This window comes from Eschscholzia californica, unplaced genomic scaffold (assembly GCF_041429995.1).
Source record: "Eschscholzia californica isolate CP2 unplaced genomic scaffold, dmEscCali1.0.p SCAF_1, whole genome shotgun sequence".
NCBI classification, from domain to species: Eukaryota; Viridiplantae; Streptophyta; class Magnoliopsida; order Ranunculales; family Papaveraceae; genus Eschscholzia; species Eschscholzia californica.
The window spans coordinates 25,399,342-25,414,022 of NW_028238198.1; the positions used below are offsets into that span (position 1 = coordinate 25,399,342).

Sequence of the window (14,681 nt, forward strand, 5' to 3'; positions counted from 1 at the left end):
AATAGAGCTATTGGTGCTTAAACAAGTGGAGGTTATGGTGCTTAAACAAGTGGAGCTCCCTCTCAATGAGGATGTGGACGATTTATTTTTCGAACCGATGTGGTGTACGCTTTACAAGCTTCCTTTAGCCATCCAAAACAAGGAAGACCTGGATGTGATCTTTGAGAGAATGAGAAAAATAATAGAAATCAAACCCTGAAGTTTAGGGTTCATAAACAATAATGTCATCAAAGTGCACTTTCTTTATGATGTGAGAACTCCTCTACTTGCAGTCATAAACTTTCTGTTTGCCGATAGGGAATGTTCCATCAATATCAGTTACCTGAAATTCCCTGGCGCGATTTGCCAAACCTGCCGTATCATCGAACATCCTCTCGGCCACTGCCCTGAACTAGCTCCTGTCCATGACTCAGATGATGAGGATGACTCAAGTTACGAGCCCATGGAGGACGACGAGGCAGACCCCCAAAATTTCAGGATGGAAGAACCACTTCTAAGGGCACCCCCACCATCTCCTGTTCGAGACCATAACCAAGTTAGTTTGCGGTTTACTACCACGGGCAAAAGAGTTAGACCCGGCTCCTCCCATCTGTCCATCAGTTCATCAGACGAATCCACTCAATCCCCACAGCTTCGAGCTAGGCTGGTGGAAGATGCTGAATCGAGAAGCCTTCTCGAAGAATCCAATGTGCTGTACCAAAGTCTTGAATTGATCACTGCTCAAGGGGCGGAGGGTGCCTCCATACCACCTGCCTAGTCCTGTTTCTTTGTGTTTTTTTTCTTGGTTTGTTGGGTCTGTGTTTTTCTTTGTTTTTTCTTGTTGCAGGTTTTGTTTTTTTGCTTCTTGTTGGTGCCCTGGTACACTCGCAAGAGTTTGTTTTGTCCACTGGTGTGGTTGTGTGGTGGCTCGGTCCCCACCTTTTTGCTATTCTTGCCCAGTGTACCAGGTTAGTTGTGGGCCCCTAAGTGGTTTGGGGGGTCCTTTTGGGTGTGTTCGGCGAGGGTGCCTCTAGCTAGTAGGGGTGCCTTCTCTTTTGCTTTTGTTACATCTGTACTTGGCCTGTTTTCTAGTAGGTGCTTTTAGTTTGTTTTGTGGTGGTGCCTTTTATTTTTTCTTTGTCTTTGTTGCTTCTAGTCTGCGGGTGGGCCTTGGCCTTTGAGCACTTCGGGATGACCTCTTTCGGTCGGGCCCCCTTGAATAACCCGGATCTTGTCCTCTCCACTAATCCCCGCCTGAGCCCTCTATCCATTTTAGCCTGGAACGTCCGAGGGTGTGGAAACTTTCTCAATCGGAAACACCTTTGGACGTTACTTAAAGAGCACAATCCTGACCTGCTCTTTCTCTCCGAGACCAAGTGCATGAATATGAACATCGACCGATTGCTCAATCTCCATAAAAGTTATAAAAAGGTTACGGTTGAGCCGATTAACAAAGGTGGTGGCCTGGCTCTTTTCTGGAAACCGGATTTTGACCTTACTGTGCTCCATACCACTCAGAACATGATACATGTGTCTTTGAATCTTGAGGAACAAAATGAGAAGTTACTGTTAACTGGTTTTTATGGCTGCCCCTATAACAAAGACAAGATCAAACCTTGGGAAGCTCTTCAGAATGTTTCTCCAGATCAGCAAACTCCTTGGTTAGTTATAGGTGATCTGAACACCATCATGTACCCTTCCGATAAAAGTGGCCCTCCCAAACCTATTCCCCTCTTGGCTAGGAAGATAGTGTCCAGCATTCATGATATGGGTCTTCAGGACTTAGGTTTTAGTGGCTCTCAGTTTACATGGTCCAACCGCCAATTCCAGGGCACATTGATTCAAGAGCGTCTTGATAGAGCTCTTGCAAATTTGGCCTGGCTCTCAACATATCCGTCTTCCCGCATTAAACACCTTCCGGGGGTGGGCTCTGACCATTTACCTATATTACTTTCTACCCATCCCCCTTCCCATCTGAGTGCCAAACCCTTCAAATTTCTTAGAACCTGGATGTCCCACCCAAACTGTCAAAATTTTATCCTCGAAAACTGGAACATGAACTATTACCAAATTCAACACAAGCTCAACCAACTTGCTATCAAACTGTCTCAATGGAATAAACATGTCTTTGGTCATATTGAGGAAAAAATCAAAAACCTTACAAACCTAATTCAGGCTTCGCCAAACTCGGAGTATTTATTTCACCTCACTTCCCAGCTGGAGGAGGCTTATTTTCTTCAGGAGAGCATCTGGAAGGAGAAATCCAGAGTGGCTCACGTCCAACTGGGGGATAGAAACACAAAATTTTTCCATGCCAAGGCCATCACAAGAAATCGGAAAAATTACATTTCATCCATCAAAAGAGATGACAATTCGTGGTGCTCGGAAATTTCGGAGATTTCCACTCTCTTCACTTTCAACATCAAAAATATCTCCTCCACCACCTCCCAAACCTCCACTAGCTTTATCAAAACCCTGTTCACTACCCAGATTTCCGCTTCGCAAAACACCATCCTCATTCAAGCCCCAAACGAGGAGGAAATCCGGGCATCCACTTTCTCCCTGAAACCCGAGGCCGCGCCTGGGCCGGATGGTTTTCCCCCCTTCTTTTACCAAACCAATTGGGATACGGTAAAAACTGATGTTATTCAGATGGTCAAATCCTTTTTTCTCACCGCCACTCTCCCTCCATCCACAAACCATACTCATATTTGGCTAATCCCCAAAACCAAGGCCCCCCAATCCACAGCCGACTTCAGACCCATTAGCCTTCTCAACACAACATACAAAATAATCACCAAAATCCTGGCAAATCGCCTGAAAACCACACTTCCGGACATCATTTCTCCTTTTCAAGCCGCTTATGTCCCGGGTCGACAAATCACCGACAATATAATCATGAGCCAGGAAATTTCCCACTCCTTCAAGAATAAACGTGGTGCAAAGGGCTACTTTGGACTAAAATTGGATATGTCTAAAGCTTTCGATCGGGTGGAGTGGCATTACCTGGAGGACATCATGGTTAACCTGGGGTATGACACACTTTGGATCAAAATGATTCATGCCTGTATATCTTCTTCCTCATTGGCGGTACTTATTAACGGTAGACCTGGTTCATCTTTTAATGTGTCTAGAGGATTAAGACAAGGAGACCCTCTTTCTCCTTTCCTGTTCGCTTTAGCCATGAAAGGACTGAGTCGGCTGCTGGATTCCCCTGGTAGCCCTCACAAATTTCTCGGTTTCTCCACCCCTCGGTCCACCTTCACGATTAATCACCTGCTGTTCGCTGATGACTGTATCATTTTTGGCAGGAACACCCTCGATAACATCACAAATCTCATCAACATCCTTACTTTATTTGGTTCGGAGTCGGGTCAAATCATCAACTACAACAAATCCACTATCTTTTTCTCAAAAAACACCCACCCCAAATTCAAAAGGTTAATCACCAAATCACTCAAAGTTCACCAAGCCTCGAGTTTAGACAAGTATCTGGGTACAAAACTGTTCATAGGGGCCAAGAAACAACAAACTTTTGAGCCGCTGCTGTCTCAAATACAGAATAAGCTCTCGAAGTGGCAAACAAATCTCCTCTCTCAAGCAGGCCGCACAGTAGTCATCTCGGCTATTACCGTGGCGGTTCCCCGATATCAGATGCAATGCTTTGCCATTCCAAAGGGCATCAGCAAACGCATAGAGACCATTCAATGGTCATTCTGGTGGGGAAAAACAAAATCCATCCATACCATCAACTGGGCAGCAATTTGTCGTCCTCGTAAATTCGGAGGTCTTGGTCTTCGAAACCCTGCCTTGGATAATGTCGCTTTTCTTTGTAAACTGGGATGGCGCCTTCTCAAATATCCCAACGCGCCCTGGGCCCAACTTCTAAAAGCCAAATACTTTCCAAACATGGCGAAACCCTCTCCACCGAAACAAAATCATTCTTGGATCTGGAAATCGTTGGCAGTACCTATCGGCAAACTTTCGAATCTTATCTTTTGGGATGTAAACAAAGGTACAAAAATCAATATATGGCAGGACTACTGGATCCCAAACCAGGTGCCGCCTCTACAAAACCAGAATAATTGCCCGCTGAGCACGGTGGACCAGTTGATAGACAACAACACTTGGAAGACGGATCTGCTCCAAAGATTCTTTGATGATGAGATTTGCAGAGCAATCCTTAGCATAAACCTACACCCGACAGCAGAAGACGAAATGGTATGGACTCTCACAACTTCGGGTCAATTCACAATAAAATCTATGTACAGGTATTTGAGCAATGGCACTAGGGTTCCCGAAACGATTGAATGGGCGTTCATTTGGAACATCAGAACTATTCTAAGAATCAAACTCTTTCTCTGGAAATGTTGCACCAATAGTCTCCCAGTTAAAGACAAGATAGGTAATTACATAGGCAACAACTATAGCTGTGCCTTCTGCGATAAACGGGAAACTACCACCCATGTACTCCTTCATTGCAACTTTGCTAGGGCTATTTGGTTCCATTACAATATCAGAACGGAGGGCATTGTTTCGGTGCTTGAATGGATCACGAAATGGTCATCGCTGGATGACGATATACTGGAGAACCTAGCAAAAATCATGTGGTTTATTTGGAAAGCAAGATGCGAGAGGTGTTTCGGAAAGAAAGAGATTATGCCTATGCAGCTAGTTCGGCAGATTCAATGCTATGCCACAAACTATCCCGAGATTCGGAATCCTAAAAGTAGTGCTACCCAACCACAGTGGTTGCCACCGCCAAACCCCTTCCTCAAAATAAATGTTGATGCTTCTTTCACCTCCTACACAGTTCCGGCAGGTATCGGAAACATTATCCACGATGCAAACGGTGACTTTGTGATTGCTAAAGCAGAAATCATCAGGGGACAGACAGCGGAAGAATGCGAAAGTATGGCTATCCTGAAGGCAATCATATGGGCGGAGGAGCTTCACTTCAATCACATCATAATTGAAAGCGACAACAAAAATTTGATCATGCATATCCAGGACAGAAACAAGACCATCAACTGGCAGTCACTAAATTACATGGAACAGATCCGCTCCCGCCTCAAACATTTCGAGCAAATACATTTTCAGTTTAGCCCGAGGAAAACAAATGTCCTGGCAGACGCTCTGGCAAAGTGGGGTAGGATACACAGGGTCAATCGGACGTGGCAGTCAATGGAGAACATGAAGCGAGATCTTAATCTGTAGCCCTTTGTTTTCGGTTTTTCTTTCAACAAAAAAAAAAAAAAAAAAAAACCAATAGAGCTATTTTACTTTCATAATATTTTTTACGTTGTTAACACTTACAAACACTTAGAAGAAATGGACCTTCTCCTAGTGGGGGCCCACGGCGGATGCCCTGCCTGCCCCCCTCATTCACGACTCTGATCAACATATATGTAAACCACTTAAAACTAGATCATATAATCTGTAAAAAACTTTTGTTTGAACAACGAGATGAGGTCAACTAGTGGATACGGATAATACTCTGGACGAAGAGAATGTCAAAGTTGTTGAGCTAACAATTTTAGATCTCGAATGTCGTGGTTGTGAAACAATGTCTGAACTTGGTCGAGCTAAAGAACAACTTTCTGTTAGTAATGGCATCAAATAACACCAAACACCAGCAAGAACTAAATGTGAAACCTTAAAATTTTAAGAATTTCACAAAAACAGACTTCACAATGAGCACATCCTAGATAGTTTACCTATTCATAGAATCTAAAAAGTTAACAGAGGTGCTATAGTTAGGAAAGAAAATGACGAAATATCTTTACAGAATAACGTGTTAACCCAAGTTTAAAAATTTGACCAGATCTGGGCCATTCATCTATCAACGTCCCAGATTCAATTATGAAGCTCCCACATCATCTTATCTATTCTTTCACCCACTTTTCAGAGAGAGAGGGAGAGAGTACGGGAGAGAAGAAAATGGGAGAGAGGAAAAATGACAAATTCAGGTTTTCTACTGATTTTTCTCCTAAAATCTCTCTACTTATGAGATTTTTTAGTAAAATTATGATCTTCTTAACTGATTTTAAGATTTTTGCTATTATATTTAAACCAATTAGGGTTTCGGCTAATGATTTTAGGATTTTTTTCTATCAATTTTAAGTTCTAGGTTTTTTTTGCTAATGATATAATGGTGTGTTTGGCTGCAGTATTCCTAAGTAGGATTCCTATCAAAAGTGGGATTTGGTAGGAATCAAGAATCCTTGGTCTACTTGGCTACCAAGAATCCTAGAACTCTTGAATCCTAAGGATTCCAAATTCTAAAATTTGTATTGGACCAAAGTCCCATTCTTACCCCTAAGATTTGTTAGGATTAATAAATTTATATTTCAAACTTAAAATAAAAAAAAAATATTTCCTTCTACGAAATAATTATTTAAAAGTATATTTTTTTCAAAAAATTTGTTTTTTTTTCCCAAAACCCGATCCCCTCCGAAAACCGATTCTTCCCGAAATAACTTTTTTTTTCCCCTGAAAATAGTTTTTTCCTTTTTTACCAAAAAAATCGTTTTTTTTTTCTCGAAAACAGTTTTATTGATAACTGAAATTTCCTGAAAGGGAAAACTATTTAAGAAAAGAAAAATTGTTTAGGAGAAAAATTGGAAGAGAAGGAGTATTTAAGCTTGAAAGAGAAGGAAATGCATAATTTTGCCTTTTATTTGTTGTTTAATGAGTTTTTGGAAGCTAATTCAAACTTCGAAGTTTTTTAATGGAGTTTCAAATAGAGAAAGTGAGAGAGAAGTAGGAGTAGAAAATTTCGTTTTTTCTCTCTCACTTAGGTATTCTCTCTCTCAACATTACAGTCGGAGAATTGAATCTGGGCCGTTCATTTGTTAACGGCCCAGATTTAGTCAAAGTTTCAAACATAAGGTGCCGCGTCATTCCGTGAAAAAGTTTTGTCATATTTTACCGTAACAGTAACATTTCCGAAAAGTTAAACGGCGTCCATTTGAAATTTCTCTGTCCGCAACGATTTCTTCTGTCCCCAAAGCATCGACCACAATGAAGGGTCAAATTTGTGACCAACCCGTAGTTTTTTTTTAGTTTTGAAGTAACCCATTTACCTTCTGAAATTCGTCATTCATCTTTTTCCCTTCTTCCTCCAAGCTTGAGAAAGATAGTTTGATCCTAAATTTATGTATCAACATCAAACTACAACATAGTCAAAACACTCAAGCTTCTAATAAAATAAAAGTGATAATTATATCTGCTCAATTATCACTTATTAAAATGAGTACAATATCAAACATCAATAATATAAGAAGGATAGAATACTCAAACACTTTCAAAGTCGATCTCAAATTTTGAACTACAATAACATGGAAGTCAATTAAGCCAAAATAGAAGAATGAAATAAAGTGTAGATGACATGAAAAGACAGGATGACCCATATAGGCACATACATGAAGAGAGTGACATACGAAACGCGTTTTCAAATATTCAAATACAGAAGACTATAACAAGCAATGCTTACAACATATTCAAATAAGTTCGAGTAGGTAAGAAGAGATATAAATCACAATTACTGACTGATGCTTCATCTGACTAACTTGTAGCAATTGGTTGAATTTACGAACACCCCATGTCGGGAAATTTGATGATTAAGTTGTTATTCAAAGCATATTTGACCCTTGAATTTGATGGAGAAAGAAACAAAGTATAATAAAATGGAAAAATGAGTGAAAGATCCATAAATATCACTCCTAATGGACTAGCAGTCCAAGTCAGAAGAAAAATAAGGTTTAGGTCCAAATGGTCAGAAATTTGTAGGCCCAAGAAAAAAAGGACAACCAGATTTTTAGTGATGCCCTAAACACCCTCCAAGCTTTTTATACACCTATTTCTCTCTCTTTTAACTTTTCAGTTTCTCTCTCTACGCCATTATCTCTCTGCTCCATTATCTCTCTCTACGCCATCAACTTTCAATTTCTCTCTCCACGCCATTAATTTTCAGTTTCTCTCTCTACACCATTATCTCTCCTCAATTTTCTTCATTTCCTCTCTTTACCTTAACTTTTCAGATGCAATAAGACTACTTTTGTATCTAGATTTTTGAGAGATTGGGTTTCTTCATGAACACAAATCAAAAAATTTTTCAAGACCTAGACTTGCTTAGATTTAGATTCACTCTTTTTATAGGAATTGATCACTAACTAGTTTAGGTTATGATCTTGAAAAGGGATTCATTAGTTTTAGAGAGAGATTCATCGCCAAGTTTAGATCTGTTTTTTTTTTGTATCTCTCTAGCAGTACAACAAGTTTAAGATCAACAACAGTTTTGTATCAAAATTATTCTCTAGGGTGAAGATCCGAGAGGGTTAGATCTGGATTCAAGATTGAAAATTTAATTTGGGTGTTGGGTTTAGAACAAATTTTAAGAACAATATGATTTTTGGGGTGTTCGATCTCTATACTTATTCTCCTAAATTCTCTTAATTTTGTTGTTTTCTTTTTTATTATTAAGTGATTTGTAAGATTGAAAGTATTGGATCAGTGTAATCAAAACTGTTTCATTTATGTATATAAAAATTTTCAAATCGACTTGATTATGATACTGGGAAGGCTAGTACATAAACAATTCCTGGTACACAAAAAGAATAAAAATAGGAAATATGGAGAGAGAAAATTCCCAGGCTAGTACATAAAATAATTCCCGGTACACAAGAAAATTCCCAGTACAAAAGTGTCTAGTACATAAAACAATTCCCAGTACACAAGAAAATTTCCACTACCAAATGGCTAGTACATAAAACAATTTCCGGTACACAAGAAAATTTCAAGTACAAAAGTGTATAGTACATAACCAAATGGCTAGTACATAAAACAATTCCTTGTACACAAGACAATTCCCAGTACAAATGTGTCTAGTACATAACCAAATGGCTAATATATAAAACCATTCCCGGTACATAAGAAAATTCTCAGTACAAAGGTGTCTAGTACACAAAAATATGTACAACACAAAGTAAAATGTCTTACAAAATTTCTTTGAAAGTAATTTACGTTTTGGAAAGAATATCCTATAATTGTCCATCATATAAGGAGAGAATGTTTGAGAGAAGGAAAGAAGTTATGTTTGGAGAGGGAAAATATGTTTAAAAAGAAGAAAAAATACGGAGAGAATCAAATCAATGGGAAACTACAAAAAAAATATATGGAAACAAATAAATGAAAAACTACTAAAAATGAGGAAAGTATAAATTTAAAGAGTAGAAAATCATGTATTTTCAAATCAGATACATAAAACAATTCCGGTAAATAAAACAATTCTTGGTACACAAGAAAATTCCCTGTTCAAAAGTGCCCGGTACATAACCAAATAGTTAGTACATAAAACAATTCTCGGTACACAAGAAAATTCCCAGTACAAAAAGTGTCTAATACATAACCAAACAGTCAGTACATAAAATAATTCCCAGTAAACAAGAAAATTCTCAGTACAAAACTGTCTAGTACACAACCATAGCTATTTCTTAGAAATTTCTTATGTATTGAAAATTAAGAAATCGAACATTTGGTATACATATTATTCAAGTCAAGAAGAATGTAACTTTGTCTTTCTTAGACATAATATCTTGTTCCCCAAATGGAACATTTGGTATATGTATTATTTGAAAGTGGATTTCTGGTTTACTAGAGGATTCTCCTCTAAACCCGATATTCTTCCATATACCCAACTTTCTTCAATGTACACAACTTTCTTCCCTGTACACAAATATGTTTCTTGTACACAAATTTATTTCCTTTACACAAAACAATTTCCTGAACATTTCTGATTGTAGTAAGAGCAGTTAGAATGAAATACAAGTATGTTACACATAAATGATTGTAGTATCAAATATCCTATACACAAATATATTTCCTTGAAATTTCTTATGTATTGCAAATTTAAAAAATGTACATTTGCTATACATTTTATTCAAGTCAATAAGAATGTAAGTTTGTCTTTGCTAGTAAATAATATCTTGTTCCCCAAATGGGATATTTGGTATATGTATTATTTGAAAGTGCATTTCTGGTTGTACTAGAGGATTCTCCTCCAAACCCAACATTCTTCCATGTACCCAATTTTCTTCGATGTACACAACTTTCTTCCCTGTGCACAAATATGTTTCATGTACACAAATTTATTTTCTGTACACAAATCAATTTCCTGAACGTTTATGGATAAAATTATTTCTTGTACACAAATTAATTTCTTATACATAAAATATAATGTGCATTATAATATGTATTTACTCGGAATAAACTATCTTCAACTGCTGCTAGGAATTGTAAATACTTATAACCTTTCGGCAATTTTGCCGCAAGGCCGGAAGGTCTGTTTTTCATCTCACTTGCTGATCCTACTTCAGGTCGGAAGGACTTTCCTTTCTTTTTATTACTCTCTCCTATTGTTTCTTCGGTATAGACCGATCGGGTACTTCAGTAGTTTCCGTAGCTGGAGTCTGTAAACAAAATAAACCAGGAACAAATTTGTGTTAGCCATTATAACAAACACATTATAACTAACACTAAAAGTTCAATGTTATTTCATGGACATACATTTTTTCATTACATTGGGATAGGTACAGTGTGTTATTAATTGGGAATAAGCCTGTTTACAATACATGAAATGTTTTACCAGAAATCAATCTTTGTTCCAGTGCATAACTTCATGTATTGGGAATAAAAGAGTGTACAGGAAACAACTTTATAGGAAGTAGAGAAATCAGTATATACCCCTTTAGGTTTCTTACATTCGATTTTTTACCAGGAATCAAGCAATTTACTGGACAGAAGATTATGTACCATTCTAAAAACATTTACTTTGAAAAAAATAATATTAAGTTGCATACCTTCTTCTTTCTTGGGCTTAGGGTTCTTGAGAATAGAGAGAGAGAGTAAACCTACCTTAGGGGTTTTCAATAACAAAAGTTATTTTACCAAGAATTTAGACTGAAAATATTAAGTTACATACCTCAACAATTTAGGGTTTTTTAAAGGAAAAAATACCAGGAACATTAGGGTTTTTCAATAACAAAAGTTATTTTTACCATTTTTAGAGATTTTCAAAAACAGAAAGTTATGGTGATTTAGGTTATATTTAGGATAGAGAGAGTAAATCTACCTTAGGGTTTCTTACTAAATAACCAAACTTGAAAGTTTCTAAGAATTAAGGTTCTTAAATAAAATGAAAGAGGAAATTTTTCAGCTTTAGGGTTGTTAAAAAAATCAAACTGAAAATTTTTAGGGTTCTTGTATAATAATCAAACAAAAATTTCTTTGATTTAGGGTTTTGAAATAAAAATCAACCGAGAAAGATTCTCAAATCAAACGAGAAAGTTAAGAAGAAATGTGAGAAGAATAAACGTTTTTGGAGAGACAAAGATGAAAGATGTACAGATTTAGGGTTTTTTGTGTAATAATGGTGAGAGAGTAGAAAAACTTACTATTTCAAAGCAGATTGTTTGTTGTAAATGGCTTTGTTGAAGAGATTTAAAGCTTTCCGATGGAATTTTGTTGGAGCCGAAATGAGGAAGATGAGTGGGAAGATCCGGTTTCAAATATATTTTAGAGAGAGAGGATGAAATTTCTTAGTAAATGAAAGAAGGAGATGAACTGTTTCCTTAATGGGTCTTTTAGATCTGAGTGGTATATTAGTAAATACCAAAATAAACGAGGTTATTTTCGTCTTTTAACTAAGAGACCTGATGCCATGGACCTGCCTCATATTCCTCTTCTGACGCGGACTGGGTTCCTATTAATAGGCCCATTTTGGGTCTTTTGCCCAACCCCTCTAATAAAATCTACAACAGGAAACATAACAATCACGAGTTACGTTAATAAAATCTACAACAAATTTCTCGCATTATCATATTAGAAGGAGACTTCTAGTTTAATAAAGGGGTAATTTCTACAAAGGTCAAAATAATATTGAAAATGAGTAAAAAAACACAAAACATTTGAAAATTATTATTCAGGTCAAAAAGTGTGCAAATACTAAAATACCCCTTTTTGTCATTTTGTGTAACTAATTTTTTTTTTATTTTTCCTTAAACTTTAGATCGATATAACTTTTGTTTGAGATGTCGGATTTCTATAAAAGTTATATATTTAGAAATGATTTTTCATTAGCTTTCTAACAAGATCCACTTTCAATACTTTTTTTCAAAAAAAAAAATTCAGAAAAAACGTCGTTTTTTCCTTTACGTTTTTCTGCAAACGTGTTTGCAAAAATCAGTTATGCAAACGTGTTTGCAAAAATCTGTTATGCAAACGTGTTTGCAAAAATCTGATCTGCAAACATGTGTTTGCATAATGTAAACTGCAAACATGTGTTTGCATAATATAAACTGCAAACTGTGTTTGCAAAATGTAGACTGCAAACATGATTTGCAAATATTGCATATGTGGTTTCGGGTTGGAGATCTTGCAAACTCGATTTCGTGAAGAAAATTCAAACTCCAATTTATAATCAACAATTTATTACAGTTGGTTTGTTGGGTCCATCATCAATGCACAATCGTAGTTCTGCACCATTACAATCATCTCCAGCACCATACCAACTAACCCCACCCTTAACTAAAAAATAAAGACTATGGTAATGCTACATATCTAGACAACAATTTCATTATTTCTTCCTCAATCTGGAGTAGTGGTACTCCACCACCACCACTGCCACCACCTTCAGCGGATTGAGTGTGATCCTTCAAACACATTTGACAAAAAATCATAAAAGCTTCTCTTGGATAGCCACAGTTAATATAACAAGCCAAAATTAAAGTCCACGAAATCGCATCTCTAATAGGAAATTCATCAAACACCTTTTGTCCACCTTGAATAAACTTACATTTCTCATACATTTGTATTTTGAGACCATCCTATATTCTGAAATATAGTCTTTTGAAACAAACCTTGACTATAAAAAGCTATGTCAAGTAAGAACCAAGTACTAGTTGTTCCAAGAAAATTAAGTCCATGTCTTAAGAAATTGAATCGAAAACAACCCAAATGAATTCTTTCCTTGATCCATTATCATTATAGTCTCATCAAACTTTTCTTGTTCGTATTTGTAATTGTACTTGTAAAACTTTCGACATATCGACAGCTGCCTGTTTAGCATTTTTGGCTACAAGAGCAGTACCACTTTTCTTGTTGGTACTTGTAATACGTTAAAGCAGCTGGAATACCACTAAACATTAAAATGATTCTCCACATAACCAGCTTGAGGAACGGTCGAACCAACCGGGTCAAACTGATAAGCAAGGGAAGGAAAGGCAGCTTTAAAAACAGAAGAAATTATAATCGAGACGATTCGACCAGCCAAAATCCCAAACCCTTGAATAGCAAAAAACAGCAGCAATGAAAGCGCCTCGAGTTTTCTTGTTAGCATATTCAGACATGATCGTTGCTGAAAGTGGGTAGTCACCACTAATACCAAAACCAAACCAGAATCTAAAGAAATAAAAAGTTGTCATAACTATTTTTGTATTACTATGAGAAGATAAACCAGAAGTGATATAACAAAATATCATGAACATCAGAGTTAGCCCGTAAACTCGTTTACTCCCCATTTGGCACTAAACCACCTGAAGTAGCTGACCAGCAAGAGTGCCACAAAGAGCAACTCCATTAACAGCAGAGTTGACATTTAGTGGTAAAGAACCAGGAGGTTTTGATCCTTCTTGGTAGTAGTAGATTCATCCGAGTAAGTCTGTGACTATTGCAATGGTAAAGAGATCATAAGCGTTCGGTGAAAAAACCCATACCAGCAATAACTATGGTAGTGAAATGGTATAGTTGTGTTTTTGCAACATCAAGTGCATTTAACACTTCTGAAGTCTCTCTAGCCATGACTAATCTCTTGATCAACTTCTTCAACTTCCTTCCTAAATACTACTTAAATATCCCGGCTCTTGATCAACTTCTTCAACTTCCTTCCTAAATACTTCTTAAATATCCCGGCGAGCTAGAGGGATCGAAATACTACTTAAATATCTCAGCAAGATTGAGGTGAAATCAGGGGTCTCAACATGAGATTGAGCAGCAAGATTGTAAACCTATTCGGGATTGATGATGTAGATCCATTGGTGAAGAGAAGGGTCTGTTAAATCAACGTAGAGCTTCGAGAGAATTATAAGGATTAATGTAGGTGGTCAAAGTTAACGACTTTATACCAAACAACAATCTACACTACTCAAATACAAAATTTCCAAATATTTTAGTGACTTGAACTAGTGAACACAAAATTCACTTCATTGAGGAATTTCTTCAACTACCTTATGCTACATTGTTTGCTTTTCCTCAACCAACCCAAAATGAGGTTAGACCTTAACCTAGTCTTAAGATACTAAACTATTGAGCTCAAAATCTCCCACAGAAATCATCAATTTTAGTTCAACCCATCTCAAAAATGAGAAACACAAAACAGATAACATGGAAATGTAATCAAATAGAGATGTTTATTAAGAGAAAGAGAGAACCAAACAGAAAAATGAGAAAGGACCTTCAAAGGAACTCCAATTTGAGGAGCATCAAGACCAACACCAGGGGCTTCTCTCGTAACTTTAATCATATATTATCAATAATTCTCTCAATTTTCTCTCATAACTTTGTATTTGTTTCGTTTTAGTATTGAAATTCGAAGATATTCGAATCGATCCATGAACTTCATATCCTTTCTTGAGGGAGAACTCAGT

The 14,681-nt window shown here is 37.0% G+C and overlaps 1 pseudogene; it reads right to left on the minus strand.

Moving 5' to 3' along the window:
* Window positions 1–12,715: 12,715 nt before the first annotated feature.
* LOC147565449 (inorganic phosphate transporter 1-4 pseudogene) lies at window positions 12,716–13,957 on the minus strand (annotated as a pseudogene).
* Between the last annotated feature and the right edge of the window lie 724 nt (window positions 13,958–14,681).